Raw genomic sequence first — 23,095 nt, 5'->3', positions numbered from 1 at the left:
ACTGATGTGTGTGTGAGGTTTCACCACTGATGGTGTGTGTGAGACTTCACCACTGACTGATGTGTGTGTGAGGTTTCACCACTGACTATTGTGTGGTTGTGTGTGTGCAAAGCTTCACCACTGACTGGTGTGGGTGTGTTACTTTTTTTTTTCATAGAATTTACAGTGCAGAAGGAGGCCATTCGGCCCATCGAGTCTGCACCAGCTCTTGGAAAGAACACCCTACCCAAGGTCCACACCTCCACCCCATCCCCATAACCCAGTAACCCCACCCAACATTAAGGGCAATTTTGGACACTAAGGGCAATTTATCATGGCCAAACCACCGAACCTGCACATCTTTGGACTGTGGGAGGAAACCGGAGCACCCGGAGGAAACCCACGTAGACACGGGGAGGATGTGAAGACTCCGCACAGACAGTGACCCAAGCCGGGAATCGAACCTGGGACCCTGGAGCTGTGAGCAATTGTGCTATCCACAATGCTACCGTGCTGCCCACTGACGCTTCACCACTGACTTGTGTGTGTATGTCTGTGTGAAACTTCACCATTGACTGCTGCGTGTGTGTTTGAGGCTAAACCACTGACTTGTGTGTGTGTGTGTGAGAGAGGGTTCACCACTGACTGGTACATGTGTGTGTGTGTGTGAGGCTTCACTGAGAAATGTGTGTGTGAGGCTTCACCACTGACTGGTGTGTGTGTGAGGCTTCACCACTGACTTGTGTGTGTGGTGGCATGTATTAGGGGTAATACGGTACCTGTGAAGCCGAGAGGCTATTGGCTGACGGGTCCCGGGTCCTGGTTGGATCTGTCGCCTGCTGGCTCCGCCCAGAAGGCGGAGTATAAGAGCTCGAGTTCTCCCAGCAGCCTCATTCTGTAATTGAGCTGCTGGGGAACAAGTCTTGCTTAATAAAGCCTCGATTGACTTCATCACTTCTCGACTTGAGTGAGTAATTGTTGCGCTACAATTTATTAAGCAAGCTTAAAAAGACAATGGAGCTCTGGATCGCCCCGGTGTGTCTGCGAATCAGCCCCCATGCAGCAAACTCGGCGGCCGTGTTTAAACACTGGCTAGCATGGTTCGAAGGTTACCTTCGAACGGCCCCCGGCCGGACATCGGAAGATCAGAAAATGCACGTCCTGCATTCCAGGGTGAGCCCGGAGATCTACACGCTCATCGAAGACTCGGAGGATTTCCTGACGGCGCTCGCCATGCTGAAAGGAGTCTACATTCGGCCCATAAACCAGGTCTACGCACGCCACCAACTCGCGACGAGACGGCAAATCACCGGAGAATCGCTCGACGAGTTCTACAGCGCACTGTTGATTTTGGGAAGGAACTGCAACTGCCCGTCGGTGAGCGCGATCGAGCACACGGAGCTACTAATCAGAGTTACGTTTGTGGCAGGTATGACCTCTTCTCAAATTCGCCAGGTAACCTGCAAGACACAAGACATGATTGGAGTGAGTGGTGGAGGAGCGGTATGAAAGTAGAGGGATGCTGGGGGGGGGAAGGGGGGGACAGTGGGTGGTGCCACATGCTGTAGGGACACCACAACTCAGCGGAAGCTCATTGCCTCTCTGCATCCACCTCCCAGCTCACCCACCCACCAACTTTGTATATCTGCAAATTTGGAGATACTACATTTAGTTCTCTCGTCCAAATTCCCTGATGCCGACCTCCACCTCAGCGACTGCCCACTATCCAGGCCCATGGACAAGGTCCAATGCCCGCTGCTTCACGACGGTGATGGACCTCCGGGCCCCTCCAGTCTGCTCTCTCTCTCTCTCTGATTGTGCACCACCATCTCCTGGTGGGGGGGTTCAGAAAATGAACAGTGAAAATGCACAGTGTGAGGCTGTCAGATGCGGGCAGCACAGTGGGTGGATAGCTAGTGGCCTGTGTATGCAGGTCACCCGGCCATGGTGGGCGGTTTGGGTGTTGGCATGTGGTACAGGGTTGGGTGTGAGCAGACTGCGGTGGGTTGGGTTTGAATGCCTTCTGGGTGGAAAGGGTAGTAGGGTGTGGGACAGGACTTGGTTCCAGGGGCATGGTGCTGATTATAATAATAATCTCTATTAGTGTCACAACTAGGCGTACATTCATACTGCAATGAAGTTACTGTTAAAATCCCTGGGTCGCCACATTCTGGCGCCTGTTCGGATACACTGAGGGAGAATTCAGAATGTCCAATTCATCTAACAAGCACGTCTTTCGGGACTTGTGGGAGGAAACCGAAGCACCCAGAGGAAACCCACACAGACGCAGGGAGAACGTGCAGACTCCACACAGACAGTGACCCAAGCTGGGAATCGAACCCAGGTCCCTGGTGTTGTGAAGCAACAGTGCTAAACACTTTGCTACCGTGCTGATTACTCATCCTGGCCGCCCTGAGGAGGTCGTGCAGCTTTTTGCGGCACTGCTGGCCGATTGTGGCGGTTTGGCCTCTTTCCACCTGCGCCCTGGCCCGGTGTACAGCAGAAGTTGGCAGTCTCCTTCCCACCGCAAGGAACAGGGTGCCCTGCCTCTCTTCAATGACATCTAGCAGGGCCTCAAGCTCCGCATGTGAAAAACAGGGTGCCGGTCTACGTGGTGCCATCTTGCTGGAATAAGTGTGTGTGAGGGGAATGGAGTGCTTATATGCAGTTGCAGCTTGTCAGTCTTTCGAGTGCCAAACCGTAGAACACCACCGATTTTGGGACTGTAGAATCCGGCTCAATGGGCACGATTTAACTAAATGGGAACAAAGTACCATAGCAAGCAGGTTTAGCCGCGTGTTTCCCAGCGCTCGTTTGATAAGGGGCCTCAACAGGGAATACGCCGTTTTGTGCAGCGAGAAATCGGGACACCGTTTTTAAATGGCTTCCCAATCTCCAAGGCTCCGAAAGCAACCCCAGAACTGCCCACGCCCCAATACACTATGGGAAGGTTCCCGGCCTGATCCCACCCACACTACAAATGCCAGCTTGGCACCTTGGCAGTGCCATTTGGGCACCTTGGCAGTGCCAGGCTGACACCCAGATGGCATTGTCAGGGCAGCACTGCCAGGGTGCCTCAGTGGCACCAGCAGTGCCAGGGTACCACCCTGCTCAAAGGGCATGCCCCAGGTGGTCTCCAATCCCCTGGGAGAGCCCCAAGAATGCCTCTCCCATCTGCTCCCTGTTTGTGGAGACCAGTCCTGAGCGGCACTCGCCCGAGTTCTCCAAGGCAAGGGAGATTGATCCCACACCTGGGTAACACAGGAATCTGCACGTTACTCCCACGCCTCGAGTAACTCAGGAATCTGCACATTAATGTGAGACTAGTTGGCTGCCTTAATATGCTGATTTGCTTAAAAAGTGATCCCGCCCGCAATTCCCAAGGTTCAAATCGCAACGTCCCGCAAGATTGCGTTAAATTTCACGAGGCGTTGCAAGCTGGGTAAATTCCAGGAGTCTCCGATAAACTACTCTGCAGGGAACCCTCTCAATATAAATGAAAATCCATTCGTCCACTCGTTTACGATGCTTTAATTGCACTTCCTGTAGCCTCAAAGCCTGGCTGCCTTGCAAACCAGGATTCTTTTTGAAACACTACTGCAGCAATCATACACACACAAACCCAGGCTTTTAACCCTTACTGCACCAAGTACATATAATACAATGGGCTGGGTTCTCCATCGACAGGTTCCTCCGTTTCGCCGGAAGCAGACTTCCACCTGTGGATTTCCAGGCGGCATGGGGGTGCCCACAATGGGAAACACCATTGGCTGGCTGCTGGGACGGAGAATCCCGCTGCCGGTGGGGGCATACCACACCAGAAAATGGGATGGCAGGATGGAGAATCCTGTCCCATGTATCTGAAATTCCTACATTTTTTACAATATGCATATGCGTGCGCGCACACCCTCACACAGACACATGCTTATCCTCATGCACAGCCGCACACATATCCTCATGCATAGGCACACACACATCCTCACACTCCTTTCTCCAAGCCTCAAACGTCACTGCTGCCGCATCTCCTCGTCATCACGTCCACCTCCCTTCCACTTCTCGCTGCCGCTTCTTCGCTTCTGCCTGGTTTGCCTTCTGCCGGCTCCCACCTCACCTTCGATCTTTGGTTTTGGCTGAGGGTATTTCTGTCCAGCAACAAGAGGCTTGTTTGATTGGTCTATTTGATCTTTCTAATTAATTGAACTTTGTGCATTCAAGCAGGCATTTGCCAGTCATGTGGCGAGCCGTAGTTTTGTGGACCCCCTGGAGAACCACCCCCTCCCCCCTCAACATCCTTTCTGCATTTAGAACATACAGTGCAGAAGGAGACCATTTGGCCCATCGAGTCTGCATTGACCCACTTAAGCCCTCACTTCCACCCTATCCCCGTAACCCAATAACCCCTCCTGACCTTTTTGGCCACTAAGGATAATTTATCATGGCCAATCCACCGAACCTGCACATCTTTGGACTGTGGGAGGAAACCGGACCACCCGGAAGAAACTCACGCAGACACGGGGAGAACGTGCAGACTCTGCACAGACAGTGACCCAGCGGGGAATCGAATCTGGGACCCTGCGCTGTGAAGCTTTAGTGCTAACCACTGTGCTACCACGCTGCCTGCTTTATCCTACCTCGCCCATTGGGAATTTCAATGAGATCATCTCTCATTCTTCTAAACTATAGGGAATACAGGCCCAGTATCCTGATGGTTGGTTGGCAAGTCAGCTCTGATGAGTCAAGGCATTTAAAATTTAATTCAGATTGAACTTAAGAATGGGGAAAATAGGTCCCTGGTGCATTCTCCAAGGCAAGCAGACTTGCCAACAAATCAGCACCCTTTTCTCATGCAGTATAAATGTTGTTCCCTTTGAAATTTGGCATTTTTGCATCTGTCCTCATGATTGAGAGACTCAAAGCCTGGACAGCATTTTGGCAAAACTCAGGTTTGTAAAATTAAGCAACTCATTATTATCAGTATTGATGTTATTAATAAACACTGGAAATTGACTCTGATTCCTTTAAAGTTTTTTCTCTCCCTCTCTCTGATACCAAAGCCTATGGGGTACCGGTCTCTCAGATTCCATTTGTGATGGTCTCGCTTCCACTCTCAGCACAAACACATTATTGAAGGTTCTGAAACTGGGGGGAAACTCATTCACAGATCAATCTATCCCCGCTTTTAGCAAGCTCATCTTGTCTTGCAAGAGTTTGGAGCGGTTTGTGTGAGTATTTATGCTAATGTTCAACGTCATGAATAAAATAGAAACTGGATTCATTCCCTTTTATGCGCAGTGTTTAACTATGATTATTGTTATCTTTAATCTGTTTCAGCGTCTGGCAGAATCAATTGAGTTCAAATGGAAAGAGACACCTGGAGGCATTGCAGGAATGCAGACCTGGACTGAGTGTGGCAGTGTGAACATTTCAATGTCTGAGCATTTCAGCTCTGATTCTCTGAACATTGTTCTCTGATTTCCTGTCCCCTCCCACCTGGCCGGGCTCCAGGTTGAAATCCTATTGGCCGTTTCCCAGTTTCCACCTCGAGTTGAGTGAGTGTCATCTCCCATTGTGACATCAGAGGCACAGCAACAGGGTCACCAGACTCCGCCTCCCAGCCCCACAGCGCGGCTTCTGCAGGAGATCCGGGGCTGAATGTTCCCCAATGGGGCACTGGGGAAATGTACAGACAGGAAGGACCCAGGGTGGGCCTCAGTCTGGCTGCAGTGGTACACTGACAATTACCCTCAGTATTCCTGTGTTTGGGGATAAAGTACCCAAATTCCTGTTCAGTATCAGTGCCCAGTGACCCTGCTGGTAAGTCAAACTGTGTGGGTTCACACCCAATGCTGTATCATTGGTTTTCCAGCAAGTGGTGAAAGTGGAAATTTTCCTGAAGGAATAGGAATTAGAATTTGAGGAATGGGCATATGTTGGGAATCTTTAGGACTGTATCAGGCTGAATGTATAGTTACGAGACATGGTAATGATAATGACAAGTGGAGCAGGAAGAGTGAAAAAAGAAACGAAGTGCAAAAAATTATTTAATAAAACGTAAATCAAATTGAGAATTTCTACAGTGATTGCAGAATTGTTAAATCAAGAGAGATACAATTGTTCAGAGGACATTGATTTAAGTCCTGACGGGCATTGCTTAAATCAGGGGATCTCAAACATTTTGCTTCTGAATTCCCCTCCAATTTTATAGAGAGAGACGGAGATTGCAGGCGGAACCGGGGGTGCTATCCACGAGTAGGGCCATGGAACAACTTAGGAAGGCGAGAGGAGTGGTGTATGAGCATGGGGGGAAGGCCAGCAGATTGCTAGCGCAGCAACTCAGGAAGAGGGAGGCGGCCAGGGAAATAAGTAGAGTGGTTGATGGGGAGGGGAGCAGAAGTGGAGGACCCGGCAGAGGGGGGTGGAACATAGGGTCTCTCTCTATGCGGACGCTGGCGGGGAGGGTGCAGACTGTAAAGATGACAATCCTCCCTAGATTTCTGTTCATCTTCCAGCGCCTCCCGATCTTTATCCCACGGTCCTTCTTCAAAAGGACTGGCAAAATCATCATGAGCTTTGTCTGGGCGGGAAAATCCCCGCGGGTGAAGAAGGTGATGCTTGAAAGGAGCCGCAGCAAGGGGGGACTGGCATTGCCGAGTCTGATCAACTATTACTGGGTGGCTAACATAGCCATGATGAGGAAGTGGATGGTGGGTACGGGGTCTATCTGGGAGCGAGTGGAGGCGGCTTTGTGCAGGGGCACCAGTTTGGCAGCCCTGGTCACGGCTCCCCTACCGCTGTCGCCGGCCAGGTACTCCACCAGCCCGGTAGTGGGGTCGGCCCTGCGGATATGGGGCTTTTGGCGAGAACCTTTAATGAGGCTAAGGAAAGGGGGATATTACCCCCGACAATGTCGGAGGCGACGATATCGCTAATTCTGAAACGAGACAAAGACCCGCTGCAGTGCGGGTCATACAGGCCCATCTCCCTCCTAAATGTAGATGCCAAGTTACTGGCCAAAGTGATGGCGACAAGGATAGAGGACTGTGTCCCAGGGGTAGTACATGACGACCAGACAGGGTTTGTTAAAGGGAGGCAATTGAATGCCAATATACGAAGGTTGCTGGGGGTGATGATGATGCCCCCACCGGAGGGGGAGGCAGAGATAGTGGTGGCGATGGATGCAGAGAAGGCATTTGATAGAGTGGAGTGGGACTACCTGTGGGAGGTACTGAAGAGATTTGGATTTGGAGAGGGGTTCATCAGATGGGTTCAGCTCCTGTACGGGGCCCCGGTGGCAAGCGTGGTTACAAATAGGCAACGATCCGACTATTTCCGATGACATATGGGCACAAGACAGGGGTGCCCCCTGTCCCCGTTACTGTTCGCGTTGGCAATCGAGCCATTGGCCATAGCGCTCTAAGAAGTGGAGGGGGGTGCTCAGAGGAGGAGAGGAACATCGGGTGTCATTATATGCGGATGATTTGCTGCGACATGTGGCGGACCCAGTGGAGGGGATGCCAGAGGTAATGCAGACACTCAGGGAGTTTGGAGAGTTCTCGGGATACAAATTGAATATGGGAAAGAGTGAACTTTTTCTGATGCACCCCGGGGAACAGGGCAGGGGGATAGACGATCTGCCGCTGAGGAGAGTAGCAAGGGATTTTCGATATCTAGGGATCCAGGTGGCCAGGAACTGGGGAACCTTGCATAAACTTAACTTGACGCGACTGGTAGAGCAGATGGAGGAGGACTTTAAGAGGTGGGACATGGTGCCCCTGTCATTGGCGGGTAGAGTACAGGCGGTTAAAATGGTGGTCCTCCCGAGGTTTCTTTTCGTGTTTCAGTGCCTCCCCATACTGATCACAAAGGCCTTTTTCAAGAAAGTGGACAGGAGCATTATGAGCTTTGTGTGGGCTGGAAAGCCCCCGAGGGTAAAGAGGGGGTTCCTGCAGCGCAGTAGGGACAGAGGGGGACTGGCACTGCCGAGTCTGAGCGACTATTATTGGGCCGCCAACGTGTCTATGATATGTAAGTGGATGAGGGAAGAAGAAGGGGCGGCGTGGAAAAGGCTGGAGATGGCGTCCTGTAGGGGAACTAGTCTAAAAGCACTGGCGACGGCGCTGTTACCGTTCTCCCCGAAAAAATACACCACAAACCCAGTGGTGGTGGCGACTTTGAAGATTTGGGGGCAGTGGAGACGACATAGGAGAGTGACGGGTGCCTCAGTGTGGTCCCCGATAAGGAACAGTCACAGGTTCGTCCCAGGGAGGATAGATGGGGGATATCAATCTTGGCAGCGAGCAGGAATTGGGAAGTTGAAGGACTTCCTTGGACGGGACATTCGCAAGTCTGGGAGCATTGGTAGAAAAATACGAGTTGCAACCTGGGAATGCCTTCCGATATTTGCAAGTGAGGGCATTTGCGAGGCAACAGGTGAGGGAATTTCCGCAGCTCCCGGCGCAAGGGATCCAGGACAGAGTGATTTCGGGGGCATGGGTCGGTGAAGGTAAAGTGTCCGATATATACAGGGAAATGAGAGACGAGGGGGAGACGATGGTAGAAGAGCTGAAGGGTAAATGGGAGGAGGAGCTGGGGGAAGAGATTGAGGAGGGGCTGTGGGCAGATACCCTAAGTAGGGTAAATTCCTCGTCCTCATGTGCCAGGCTTAGCCTGATCCAATTCAAGGTTCTACACAGGGCGCATATGACGGGAGCAAGGCTGAGTAGATTTTTTGGAGTGGAGGATAGGTGCGCGGGAAGCCCGGCGAACCACACCCACGTTTTGGTCATGCCCGGTATTGCATGGGTTCTGGGTGGGTGTGGCAAGAGTGATCTCAAAGGTGGTGGGGGTCCGGGTCGAACCAAGCTGGGGTTAGCTATATTTGGGGTTGCAGAAGAGCCGGGAGTGCAGGAGGCGAGAGAGGCTGATGTTTTGGCCTTTGCGTCCCGAGTTGCCCGGCGAAGGATTCTACTTATGTGGAAAGAAGCTAACCTCCCGGGCGTGGAGACCTGGATAAACGACATGGCAGGGTTTATAAAATGGGAGCGAATAAAATACGCAACAAGAGGTTCGGCTCAGGGGTTCACCAGGCGGTGGCAACCGTTCCTTGACTATCTCGCAATGCGATAAGGGAAAACAGGAAAGACAGCAGCAGCAACCCAGGGTGGAGGGGGGGGGGGGTGTATTCTGTATTTGGGGTTTTTTGTTTTTTTCTTTCTATGCTAGTTGTTTATATTTATTTTTTCAGTATTATTATTTCTTTTTTCTTGTTCTTTTTCTGCACTTGTTGTTAGTTTAATATATTGTTTAAATAACGGTCAATGTACATTTTGTTACTAAGTTGTAAAAATGGAAAATTCTTTTTGATCGAAAAACTTTAGTAAAATATATTTTTTTAAAAAAGGAATCTTCTCGTAAAATGGAGGCAGAAATGAAGTTGTGTTTAACTCACATTCTGTGATTTCTTGCTGGTTTTTACTCATTCTATGGAAAGCCTTCCTAAGGCGACAGACCAATGGTCATTCCAAACAGGTCAGAAACTCAGAGGGAAACATTTGTCAAACAAAGACAGAAATAATGACAGGACATTGCTGAATCTCTTGTTGACTGCTGAATTAACATAACCATAGACAGGACAAGTGTCTTCCTTAGCAGACACAGGAACCACACCGAGGGGGACATTCCTGACAGAACGTCGGGGGTGGGGTCTGTACACAGGTCACTGAGGAGATCTCAGTCCAAATTGTTTCCAATCATTTCCCAAATGTTTGACATTTGTGGCTCTTCCAAAATTTAAGATACTTTGCTGTCTCTATTCTGTGAATCCAGCTGTGAAATATCTTCACTTCAATGTCTTTTCCCCAACACTATCCCCATATCCCTTTATGTCAATGGCATTTAGAAATCAGTCAATTTCTGCATTAAACTTAATCAATAGCTTTCCATCTTTGAGAGTGGAGAAATCACCAGGAATGTGGGATTTGATCTCCAGGGTTAGGTTGGAGAAACAGGGCTCGTTCAGGCCCTATTGAACCAATATCTCCTCCGAGGACAGTCCGGCAATCTCACTATCAGCCAATTGACCCTCCGCTGCACCCCCCTCTCCACTTTCAGTGACTGGTGTACAAGCTCCCTTTGTACATCCACATTGCCCAACATACCACCATTTAAATTTGACTCTTTCCTTCAGTTTTTGTTTGACACTAACTTGGACAACTGTCCGAATTGTCTCAGTGTTGTGCTCACATAAAATGGCCACCATTAAGTAACTTAAAATGGCTGACTGCTGATCGTGGATTTGTTTAGACAGATTCCCAGAGAGAGAGATAGAGAGATGCAGAGACAGAGAAGATGGGGAGAATACAGAATGCATTAATTCAAGATTCACAATCTCCATCAAACACTGTTAGCAAAAGTACATCATGGGGTTAGATACAGATTACACATCACTCTACACTGTCCCCATTCCCAGGGCAGCTACAGTACGATGATGTATACAGAGTAAAGCTCCCTCTACACTGTCCCCATCAAACACTCCCAGGACAGGTACAGCACGGGGTTAGATAGAGAGTAAAGCTCCCTCTACACTGTCCCCATCAAACACTCCCAGGACAGGTACAGCACGAGGTTAGATACAGGCTAAGGTTTCCTCTACACTGTCCCCATCAAACACTCCCAGGACAGGTACAGCATGGGGTTAGATACTGGGTAAAGTTTCCTCTACACTGTCTCCATGATCACTCCCAAGACATGGCAGAGGCAGTACAACGTGGAAATCACCATCCCTGTGTATAGTCTGAACAGCGCTGTCGGAATGTAATACATTTCAATCAGAGCTCACAGAATCATAGAATATACATTGCAGGAGTAGGCCATTTGGCCCATCGAGTCTGCACTGGCCCTCGGAGAGAGCACCCTACCCGCCCTATCCCAATAACTCCTTAACCTAATCTAAACAATCTTTCTTGGACACTAAGGGGTAATTTAACAGGACCATTCCACCTGGCCTGCACATCTTTGGACTGTGGAAGGAAACCGGAGCACCCGGAGGAAACCCACGCACACACGGGGAGAAACTGCCAACTCCACATAATCAGTCACACAAGGCCGGAATTTAACTCGGGTCACTGTGAGGCAGCAGTGCTAACCACTGTGCCAGTCAAACCAATCTCTCCTTGTAGGACAGTCCGGCAACCTCCCTATCAGCCGATTGACCCTCCGCTGCACTCCCTCTCTGGCAACTCTCTCCTTTCTTCGTTAGGGCGACCGAAACTGTACGCAATACTCCAGGTATGCTCTCACCAAGGCCTTGTGTAACTGCAGTAAGACATCTCCACTTATGAACTCAAATCCCTCTTTCAATGAAGGCCAACATATCATTGGCCTTCTTAACTGCTTGCTGCACCCCCCTCTCCACTTTCAGTGACTGGTGTACAAGGACAACCAGCTCCCTTTCTATATCCACATTCCCCAACAAATCACTGTTTAAATCAGACACTTTCCATCAGTATTTTGTTATACCAATGTGTACAAATGTCAGAAATGACTGTGCTGTGCTCACCTAAAATGGCCACCATTAAGTAACTTAAAATGGCTGACTGCTGATCGTGGATTTTGTTTTGACAATATTCCCAGGCAGACAGAGAGAGAAGCAGAAACAGAGAGATGGAGAAACTAATAGAAGACATTTATTTGAGATTTTGAAATTCCGTCAAACACGACCAGCAAAGGTACATCATGGGGTTAGACACAGATTCCTCTACACTGTCCCTGGCAAACACTCCCAGGACAGGTACAGCACAGGGTTAGATACAGAGTAAAGCTCCCTGTATACTCTCCCCATCAAACACTCCCAGGACAGGTACAGCACGGGGTTAGATACAGAGTAAAGCTCCCTCTACACTGCCCCATCAACCACTCCCAGGAGAGGTACATAGGAACAGTAATGGGCCATTCAGCTGATCGAGCCTGCCTTAGCGACTAGACCACCTTAATCAATAACCTATTTTAATAATCCGATACAAAGCCCTGGATCAATTTATTTCCTGGCAGCATCAGTTGCTGTAAATGCTGCTCTACACTATGTCTGAAATATTATTGCATTAGAGAATGTCATTGTGAATATTATCTTGTAATATATAACCGTTCTCATCTCTATTTAAACACATTAGCTCCTTTCCCAGTGATCACTGCAGTTAACCCAGTCACTGTTTATACTATAAGCTCTTATCCCAGTTAATACTACATTACACCATACTGCTGTGGACACTACAATTAACCCTTTTGGAGAGCTGACTACCATGTAGCCAGGGTAAGAGCCTGTGGGACTACCATGTATAATAATCTTTATTGTCACAAGTAGGCTTACATTAACACTGCAATGAGGTTACTGTGAAAAGCCCCTAGTCGCCACATTCCGCCGCCTGTTCGGGTACACGGAGGGAGAATTCAGAATGCCCAAATTACCCAACAGCACGTCTTTCAGACTTGTGGGAGCAAACCGGAGCTCCCGGAGGAAACCCACGCAGACACAGGGAGAACGTGCCAGGAATCGAACCCGGGACCCTGGAGCTGCGAAGCCACAGTGCTACCCACTGTGCTATCGTGCCGCACAAAGAGTCACACAAACAACCCCCCCCCACCCCAGACACACAAACACGTATACAGACAAACACAAACTCACACACAGACACAAACTCAGACAGGCTGGGTCAATACATCTTTCAAATACATCTTTCAGGGCAGCACGGTAGCATTGTGGATAGCACAATTGCTTCACAGCTCCAGGGTCCCAGGTTCGATTCCGGCTTGGGTCACTGTCTGTGCGGAGTCTGCCCATCCTCCCCGTGTCTGCATGGGTTTCCTCTGGGTGCTCCGGTTTCGTCCCACAGTCCAAAGATGTGCGGGTTAGGTGGATTGGCCATGATAAATTGCCCTTAGTGTTCAAAATTGCCCTTGGTGTTGGGTGGGGTTACTGGGTTATGGGGATAGGGTGGAGGTGTTGACCTTGGGTAGGGTGCTCTTTCCAAGAGCCGGTGCAACTTAATGGGCCGAATGGCCTCCTTCTGCACGGTAACAGCCTCCCCGAACAGGCGCCGGAATGTGGCGACTAGGGGCTTTTCACAGTAACTTCATTTGAAGCCTACTTGTGACAATAAGTGATTTTCATTTCATTTTTTCATTTTCATTTTTCAAATTCGATGATGATCTATGAAATGGAGCGAGATCCATTCTCCACCTTTAACTTGGAGAGGTGTATCTGGCCTGTGTGTGACCCAAGTCACACGCTGACTCTGAACATCCTCACAACAGCTTGCGGACAGACTTTTCTAAAGCACTTTTCATAACCTTTGGGTATCACAAACTGCTACACAGGCAATGGAACCCTTTTGAAATCTAGTCAGTGGTTATTTAGGAAATGGACCAGCTAATTTCAGAGAGAGAGAGACACACAGAAACAGGATGAGATTGTGCTGTGCATGTTTCACAGCTGACACTGAGACACACACGAGACGTACAATATCAATTATTGTTCTGAAGCATGTGATTAAATCACCCCTTAAACTAAATTCCAGTGTTTCAGAGTGAAGCTTCTTCTATACTGTCCATCAAACACTCACAACCCAAATACTGTCTGGGCTTAAATACAGAGTCAAAATCCCTCTGTCCTGTCCAAGGAATTTTTCATTGCAGATAGTTATTTTTATTTTTTGGAAAAACAGAACTCAAATTGCACCGAATCCCAGGGTGGACTCATGTTTATTTCAGCCCTTCACATTTAAACATGAAGTTTAAGCTCCGATTACAGGTGTCTGCTTGTCTCTGTTTGTATATTCTCTGTTACTGTTGTTTTGTCACTTGTCTGAAGTATTTGAATAATAGGCCTTGGTTAATCAATCCTTTTTCTCAGCACATGGAAGTTGTGAATCTTCAAGGCTGTCAGTCTGATGAAGATAACAAAAAACGACATGCTTTGATCATCAATCCATTCCCCAACCCTAAATAGACCTCACACATTTCCATAATGCAGGATTATCTCCATCAAAACTTCTAATCAGTTCCCAATACTCTTGTTAACACTTGCCTCTTTCACCTAAATTCCACTGACAGATTCCAAAAGCTGCACAGAAAAATGACTGGTTATTTTGAACTTTGAAACAAAACTATTTGAACTTGTGCTTCAATCCTATTATACAGAAATGTTGTCCTGTGGGCTGACAGTTTCTCAGTAAGACTGAAACATTGAGGTACGCCTCGCACTGCACTGGACAACATTTGTGGCACTTCCAAAATCTACGACACATTGCTGTCTGTATTGTGTGAATCCAGCTGTGAAATATCTGTACAGTTTAAACTTCCACTGTTTCTGTCTTCTCATCATTTATAAAGATCACGGTTCTATTCTTTTTAAGTCTAAAATACATCATCTTACATTTCCCGACACAGAAACACGTCCACAGTTCAGTCTACTGCCAAAATGATAATATCTCCCTGCAATTTGATGTTTCCAGCTGTGCTGTTTACAACGCTGTCTAATGTTTGGTGTCATCGGCAAACTAGGATGTGTAGCATTCTATCAAATTGTCTTAAATGGCTAATATATATGTGTCTATGCATGCATGTGTGTGTGTGTATGTATCTGTTGCCATGTATGTATCAGTCAGTGTGTGCACGCGCTGTGTGTGTGTATCTGTGAACTTGTGTCTGTGTACGCATTTAAGTCTCAAAGGAAAATATGAGCAGGTGTAGGCGATTTGGCCCATCGAGTCTGCTCCACCATTCAAACAGATCCTGGCACGCACAGACGCACGCACACTCACACACACATTCCTATTTTATTATACACAGTCGAGTTGTGTCTGGAACATGCTCAATGATTGAGCTTCCACAACCCTCTGGATCAGAGAATTCCAAAGATTCTCCACCCTCTGAATTAAGAAATTCCCCCTCATCTCAGTCTGCAATGGTCTACTCCTGATTCTGAGCATTCGTGTCAAGAAGGCTAGAATACAAGACCGGGGATGTACTTCTGAGTCTGTATAAGGCTCTGGTCAGACCCCATTTGGAGTATTGTGAGCAGTTTTGGGCCCGGTATCTAAGGAAGGATGTGCTAGCCTTGGAAAGGGTCCAGAGGAGGTTCACAAGAATGATCCCTGGAATGAAGAACTTGTCGTATGAGGAATGGTTGAGGACACTGGGTCTGTACTCGTTGGAGTTTAGAAGGATGAGGGGGGGATCTTATTGAAACTTACAGGATACTGCGAGGCCTGGATAGAGTGGACATGGAGAGGATGTTTCCACTAGTAGGAAAAACTAGAAGCAGAGGACACCATCTCAGAGTAAAGGGACGATCCTTTAAAACAGAGATGAGGAGGAATTTCTTCAGCCAGAGGATGGTGAATCTGTGGAACTCTTTGCCGCAGAAGGGTGTGGAGGCCAAATCACTGAGTGTCTCTAAGACAGAGATAGATAGGTTCTTGATCAATAAGGGGATATGGGGTTATGGAGAGAAGACAGGAGAATGGGAATTAGAAAAATATTTCATAGAATTTACAGTGCAGAAGGAGGCCACCCGGCCCATCGAGTCTGCACCGGCTCTTGGGAAGAGCACCCTACCCAAGGTCAACACCTCCACCCTATCCCCATAACCCAGTAACCCCACCCAACACTAAGGGCAATTTTGAACACTAAGGGCAATTTATCATGGCCAATCCACCTAACCTGCACATCTTTGGACTGTGGGAGGAAACCAGAGCACCCGGAGGAAACCCACGCACACACGGGAGGATGTGCAGACTCCGCACAGACAGTGACCCAAGCCGGAATCGAACCTGGGACCTTGGAGCTGTGAAGCATTTGTGCTATCCACAAGGCTACCGTGCTGCCCTAATTCTGGCATATCAGCCATGATTGAATGGCGGAGCAGACTCGATGGGCCGAGTGGCCTAATTCTGCTTCTATGTTTATGGTCTTATGGTTTGAGACTGTGCCCCCTCCCCCTGGTTCTAATCTCACCAGTCGGAGATCATCCAACCGACATCTATCTTGTGATGCCCCGTGTGAATTGTGTATGTTTCAAGATCACCTCTCATTTTTCGGCACTCTCGGGAACACGGGTACATTTTCCTCAATCTCTCCTCATCAGACAACTTCACCATCCCAGGGATTCGTCTGGTGAATCTCCATTACACTCCTTCTACAGCAAGTATATCCTTCCTTAGATATGGAGAACAAAACTCTACACAATGGTCCAGGTGTGTTGTGACCAAGGCTCTGTACAATTGCAGCAAGTCATCTTAAACCCTGTACTAATAACCCCGAGCGATGAAAGTTAACGTACCATTGGCCTTCCTGATTGCTTAATGGACCCACACGCGAGCGTTTAGTGACCCATGAATAAGGAGTTAGATACAGAGTAAAGCTCCCTCTACACTGTCCCCATCAAACAAAGGACAGGTACAGCACGGGGTTAGATACAGAGTAAAGCTCCCTCTACACTGTCCCCAGCAAACACTCCCAGGACAGGTACAGCACGGGGTTAGATACAGAGTAAAGCTCCCTCTACACTGTCCCTATCAAACACTCCCAGGACAGGTACAGCGTGGGGTTACAAATGGAATAAATGTTCCTCTACAATTTCCACAACAGAAGCTGCCAGGATATTTACAGCAAGTAGAGGGAATGAGGCAATGTTTCCAAAGGAAGGGTTTAATTTTTAAAGAAGATAGGGAATTATCAACATAACAGAACTTACCCCAAATGATGATTATTCCAATATCCAAATCAAAAACGATGCAGAATTCATTCGCATCCCACTTTTCCGGATAATCTTAAAGAGATAAACATAGAAATAATTAGCAATAACAGACCACAAGGAAGAAGAGCAGGCCTGAACCATTCAGCCCTTCCAGCTCGCTCCACCAGTCAATATGATCATGGAGCTTCTACCATTTCAACACCGTGTTCCTGCCCTATCCCCGTGCCTCTTACTGACCCATCAATTGCAGTCTAGAGCCGGCTCAATGACGGAGTCTCCACATCCCTCTGGGATAGAGAATTCCCAGGATTCACCACCATCTGAGTGACAAAATTCCTCCTCATCTCAGTCCGGCATATCGTTGGTGAATACACAGATTAAATTATATCTGGGAATGAATTATAGACTGCAATCTAATGGAGGGCTTCGGGATAGATTATATACAGAATAAGAGATACCCAGGAGTGAGTTACAGATTGCAATCTAATCGAGGGGTTCAGGATAGTTTATATATAGAATAACAGATACCCAGGAGTGAGTTACAGACTGGAATCGAATCGAGGGGTTCAGGATAGTTTATATATAGAATAACAGATACCCGGGAGTGAGTTACAGACTGGAATCTAATCGAGGGGTTCAGGATGGTTTATATATAGAATAACAGATACCCAGGAGTGAGTTACAGACTGGAATCTAATCGAGGGGTTCAGGATAGTTTATATATAGAATAACAGATACCCGGGAGTGAGTTACAGACTGGAATCTAATCGAGGGGATCAGGATGGTTTATATATAGAATAACAGATACCCAGGAGTGAGTTACAGACTGGAATCTAATCGAGGGGTTCAGGATAGTTTATATATAGAATAACAGATACCCGGGAGTGAGTTACAGACTGGAATCTAATCGAGGGGTTCAGGATGGTTTATATATAGAATAACAGATACCGGGGAGTGAGTTACAGACTGGAATCTAATGGAGGGCTTCGGGATAGATTATATACAGAGTAACAGATACCCAAGAGTGAGTTACAGACTGGAATCTAATCGAGGGATTCAGGATAGTTTATATATAGAATAACAGATTCCCGGGAGTGAGTTACAGACTGGAATCTAATCGAGGGGTTCAGGATGGTTTATATATAGAATAACAGATACCCGGGAGTGAGTTACAGACTGGAATCTAATCGAGGGGTTCAGGATAGTTTATATATAGAATAACAGATACCCGGGAGTGAGTTACAGACTGGAATCTAATCGAGGGGTTCAGGATGGTTTATATATAGAATAACAGATACCCGGGAGTGAGTTACAGACTGGAATCTAATCGAGGGGTTCAGGATGGTTTATATATAGAATAACAGATACCCAGGAGTGAGTTACAGACTGGAATCTAATCGAGGGGTTCAGGATGGTTTATATATAGAATAACAGATACCGGGGAGTGAGTTACAGACTGGAATCTAATGGAGGGCTTCGGGATAGATTATATACAGAGTAACAGATACCCAAGAGTGAGTTACAGACTGGAATCTAAATAGGGATTCAGGATAGTTTATATATAGAATAACAGATTCCCGGGAGTGAGTTACAGACTGGAATCTAATCGAGGGGTTCAGGATGGTTTATATATAGAATAACAGATACCCGGGAGTGAGTTACAGACTGGAATCTAATCGAGGGGTTCAGGATAGTTTATATATAGAATAACAGATACCCGGGAGTGAGTTACAGACTGGAATCTAATCGAGGGATTCAGGATAGTTTATATATAGAATAACAGATTCCCGGGAGTGAGTTACAGACTGGAATCTAATCGAGGGGTTCAGGATGGTTTATATATAGAATAACAGATACCCGGGAGTGAGTTACAGACTGGAATCTAATCGAGGGGTTCAGGATGGTTTATATATAGAATAACAGATACCCGGGAGTGAGTTACAGACTGGAATCTAATCGAGGGGTTAGATTTAACTCACTCATACACACTCACTCACACTCTTACAAATATACTCTTACGCACTCACTCACTCTTACACAATCACTCACACACACACTCACTCACACTTACACACCCTCATTCACTCTTACACACTCACCTGTACACAGAAACTCACTCGTACACAGGCACTCACTCATTCCTACACTCCCTCAGTCTCCCACTCACTCACACTCTTCCACACTCACTCACACTTAAACACTCACTCTTACACATTCGCTCACACACACTCACTCTTACATACTCTTACTCACCTTCACACTCACTCACATGCACTGTCACTCACACACTCATTCACTCACTCTGATACACTCACTCCCATACGCTAACACTCATTCACTCTCAGATATTCACTCACTCACTTACACATTCAGTTACTCACACTTACATGCCCACTCACACACTAACTCGCTCACTGTTACACACTCACTCAGGCTCACTCACTGATTCAAACTCACTCTTCCACCCACACTCACACTAACACATATTCACTATAATTCACACTCACTCTTACACACTTCCACACTCAGTCACTCTTATACTCACTCTTACGCACACATTTTCACACATTCACTCTCACTCTTACACTCACCTACTCTCACTTTTGGTCACACATACTCACTCGCACACTCGTACTCACTAAATCTCACTCTTACACTCACTCAATTACACACTGACTCTGTCACACACACACACATCCTTACACACACTCACTAACTCATTCACTCACACTCATGCACTAACTCGAACACTCACTACCTCATGCTCACTCAATCACACACTCAATGGCACACACTCATTCATGCACACCGTCTCCCTCTTACAAACTCACTCTCTTACCCACTCACATACTCAACCACACACTAAATCACTTACTCTTCCACACTCACTCTTACACTCTCACAGACTTAATCACTCATTCACACTCTTACACAATCACTCACTAACACACTCTCACTCACTTACTAACTAACTGACCCTGACTCACACTCGCTCACTATTATACAGTTACTCACTCATACACACTCATTTACACACTGAAACTCACTTATTCCTACACACTCACTCATTATTAAACACTCACTCTCACACTTAAACACTCACTCGCACACTCACTCACACTCCTGCACTCACTCTTACACATTCAATCACACACACACTCGCCCTCTTACACACTCACTCACGTGCACACTTATTCTTATACATTCACTCACACACACTCCTACACTCGCACTCACACTCCCTCACACACTCACTCACTCTTACAAAATCACTCACACCCACTCTTGCACACACACTTGCACACTCACTCACCTACTCACTCATTCTTACACACTAACTCGCTCACACACTCAAACTCACTTACACAGTCACTCACATTGACATACTCACACACTGACTCGCTCACTCTTAGACACACTCACCCTTACACACACTCGCCGTTTACAGATACACTGCAGTGCGATACAATGTGCAATCTTATCGAGGGGTTAGATTTAACTCATTCTTACACACTCACTGACTCTGACACACTCACTGACTCTCACACACTGACTCTCACACTCACTGACTCTCACACACTCACTGACTCTCACACAGACTCTTACACACTGTCACTCTGACACACTCACTCCCACACGCTAACACATACTCACTCTGCAATCTGGTAGAGAGAGAGAGAAATCTCAGATCAGAAACTCTGAACTCAATTTTGAAAGTGGTCATCATTTGTTGGGCTCTCCCTGTGCCCAGGTTGCCTGCAGAATTCACAAAATTAACGATAGTGTGGTCACTTTTAAAATGAATCCATTGACTAAAGTAATCTCGATTGCCCAGAATTAAAGTCCCTTAACTTGAAGCGGGTTTAATTCTGGAATGAAGCCTGTGTTTTAGGCCAAGACATAAATATGGAGGGTGAAATTAAATTCGCAGGAGGTCATTTGAATTCAGTTTGAATTCACTCACTCTCACTCACACACAGACTGACTCACTCATTCACACTCACTTACACACAATTACTCACTCACTCTTACACACTCTCTCACTCACACTCACTCACTCTTACACACTCTCTCACTCACACTCACTCACACATACTCAGACACTCACATCCTCACTCATACACTCACACGCTCACTCACTCTTACACATTCACACACACTCACTCTTACACATTCACACACACTCACTCTTACACACTAACTTATACACAATTACTCACTCACTCTTACACACTCTCTCACTCGCACTCACTCACTCTTACACACTCTCTCACTCACACTCACTCACACATACTCAGGCACTCACTTCCTCACTCATACACTCACACGCTCACTCACTCTTACACATTCACACACTAACTCACTCTTACACGCTCAATCACTCTCTCTCAGACAGACACAATCATTCACACTCATTTACACACAATTACTCACTCACTCACGCTTACACACTCCTCTTACACTCACACTTACACAAACACTCACTCATTCTTACACACTGACTCACACTCACTCTTACATACTCACACCCTCACTCACACTCACTATTACTCACACATTCTTACATACGCACACACTCTTACACACACACTCACTCACTTTTACACATTAACTCACTCACTGCTTTAAACTTGGTCAATATCTTTCCATCTTTGAGAGTGGAGAAATCACCAGGAATATGGGATTTGATCTCCAGGGTTAGGTTGGAGAAACAGGGCTCGTTCAGGCCCTATTGAACCAATATCTCCTCCTAGGACAGTCCGGCAATCTCACTATCAGCCAATTGACCCTCCGCTGCACTCCCTCTCTGGCAACTATATCCTTTCTATGTTAGGGAGACCGAAACTGTACACAGTACTCCAGGTGTGGTCTCACCAAGGCCTTGTGTAACTGCAGTAAGACATCTCCACTTCTGAACTCAAATCCCTCTTGCAATGAAGGCCAACATGTCATTGGTCTTCTTAACTGCTTGTTGCACCTCCTTCTCCACTTTCAGTGACTGGTGTACAAGCTCCCTTTGTACATCCACATTGCCCAACATACCACCATTTAAATTTGACTCTTTCCTTCAGTTTTTGTTTGACACTAACTTGGACAACTGTCCGAATTGTCTCAGTGTTGTGCTCACATAAAATGGCCACCATTAAGTAACTTAAAATGGCTGACTGCTGATCGTGGATTTGTTTAGACAGATTCCCAGAGAGAGAGAGAGAGAGAGAGAGATGCAGACAGAGAAGATGGGGAGAATACAGAATACATTAATTCAAGATTCAGAATCTCCATCAAACACTGTTAGCAAAAGTACATCATGGGGTTAGATTCAGGTTACACATCCCTCTACACTGTCCCCATCAAACATTCTCAGGGCAGCTACAGTACGATGTTGCAGAGTAAAGCTCCCTCTACACTGTCCCCATCAAACACTCCCAGGACAGGTACAGCACTGGGTTAGATACAGAGTAAAGCTCCCTCTACACTGCCCCAACAAAAACTCCCGGACAGGTACATCACGGGGTTAGATACAGAGTAAAGCTCCCTCTACACTGACCCCATCAAAAACTCCCGGACAGGTACATCACGGGGTCAGATACAGAGGAAAGCTCCCTCTACACTGTCCCCATTCCCAGGGCAGCTACAGTACGATGATGCAGAGTAAAGCTCCCTCTACACTGTCCCCATCAAACACTCCCGGACAGGTACATCACGGGGTCAGATATTGAGCAGGGCTCTCTCTACACTATACGGTTTCCATTTTCTCTCATCATATTTGCTTCTTTGCCAATTCACTTTAATTCTGTGTCTTCTCGTTCTTGAGCTTCTTAATAGTGGGAACAGTTTCTCCCTGTCTACTCTGTCCAGCACCCCCATGAATTTGAACACCTCTATCTAATCTCCTCTTGGACAGTTCTCTGCGTGGAGAACAGACCCAACCTCTCCAATCTAACCTCATCACTGAAGTTTCTCATCCCTGAACCATTCTTGTGAACCTCCTCTGCACTCGCTCCAGTGTGTTCACATCCTTCCTATAGTGTGGTGCCCAGAACTGTCCACAATATTCCAGCTGAGGTCTAACTAGTGTCTTGTATAAGTTCAGCATTACCTCCTCGCTCTTGTACCAATGCGGGAAAATACTGAGCAGGTCAGGCAGCATCTGTGGAGAGAGAAACAGAATCTTGGACCAGGGCGACTGGCAGATAGACAGATAGAGAAAAGTCCACACACACAGTAACACACTTACCCTCACACAGACACCCTGCTCTAAACAGATAGAAAATGCGGCAGATCACTTCTCCATCAGTCAATGGAAGGAGATTAATTGGATTTCTCTTCAAAAGGTCCAGCACAATTTTAAAAGAATGGGTG

At 47.1% G+C, this 23,095-nt stretch overlaps 1 long non-coding RNA gene across 1 annotated transcript; it reads left to right on the top strand.

The window, feature by feature from the left end:
- The first annotated feature begins 3,032 nt into the window (after nt 1-3,032).
- Nucleotides 3,033-6,053, top strand: LOC140410230 (uncharacterized). Its single transcript, XR_011940585.1, has 2 exons — nt 3,033-5,201; nt 5,311-6,053. It is a non-coding gene; the product is annotated as an uncharacterized lncRNA (long non-coding RNA).
- Nucleotides 6,054-23,095: the final 17,042 nt, after the last annotated feature.

Source organism: Scyliorhinus torazame, chromosome 4, assembly GCF_047496885.1.
Source record: "Scyliorhinus torazame isolate Kashiwa2021f chromosome 4, sScyTor2.1, whole genome shotgun sequence".
NCBI classification, from domain to species: domain Eukaryota; kingdom Metazoa; phylum Chordata; class Chondrichthyes; order Carcharhiniformes; family Scyliorhinidae; genus Scyliorhinus; species Scyliorhinus torazame.
This window is presented reverse-complemented; position numbering and strand designations above follow the sequence as displayed.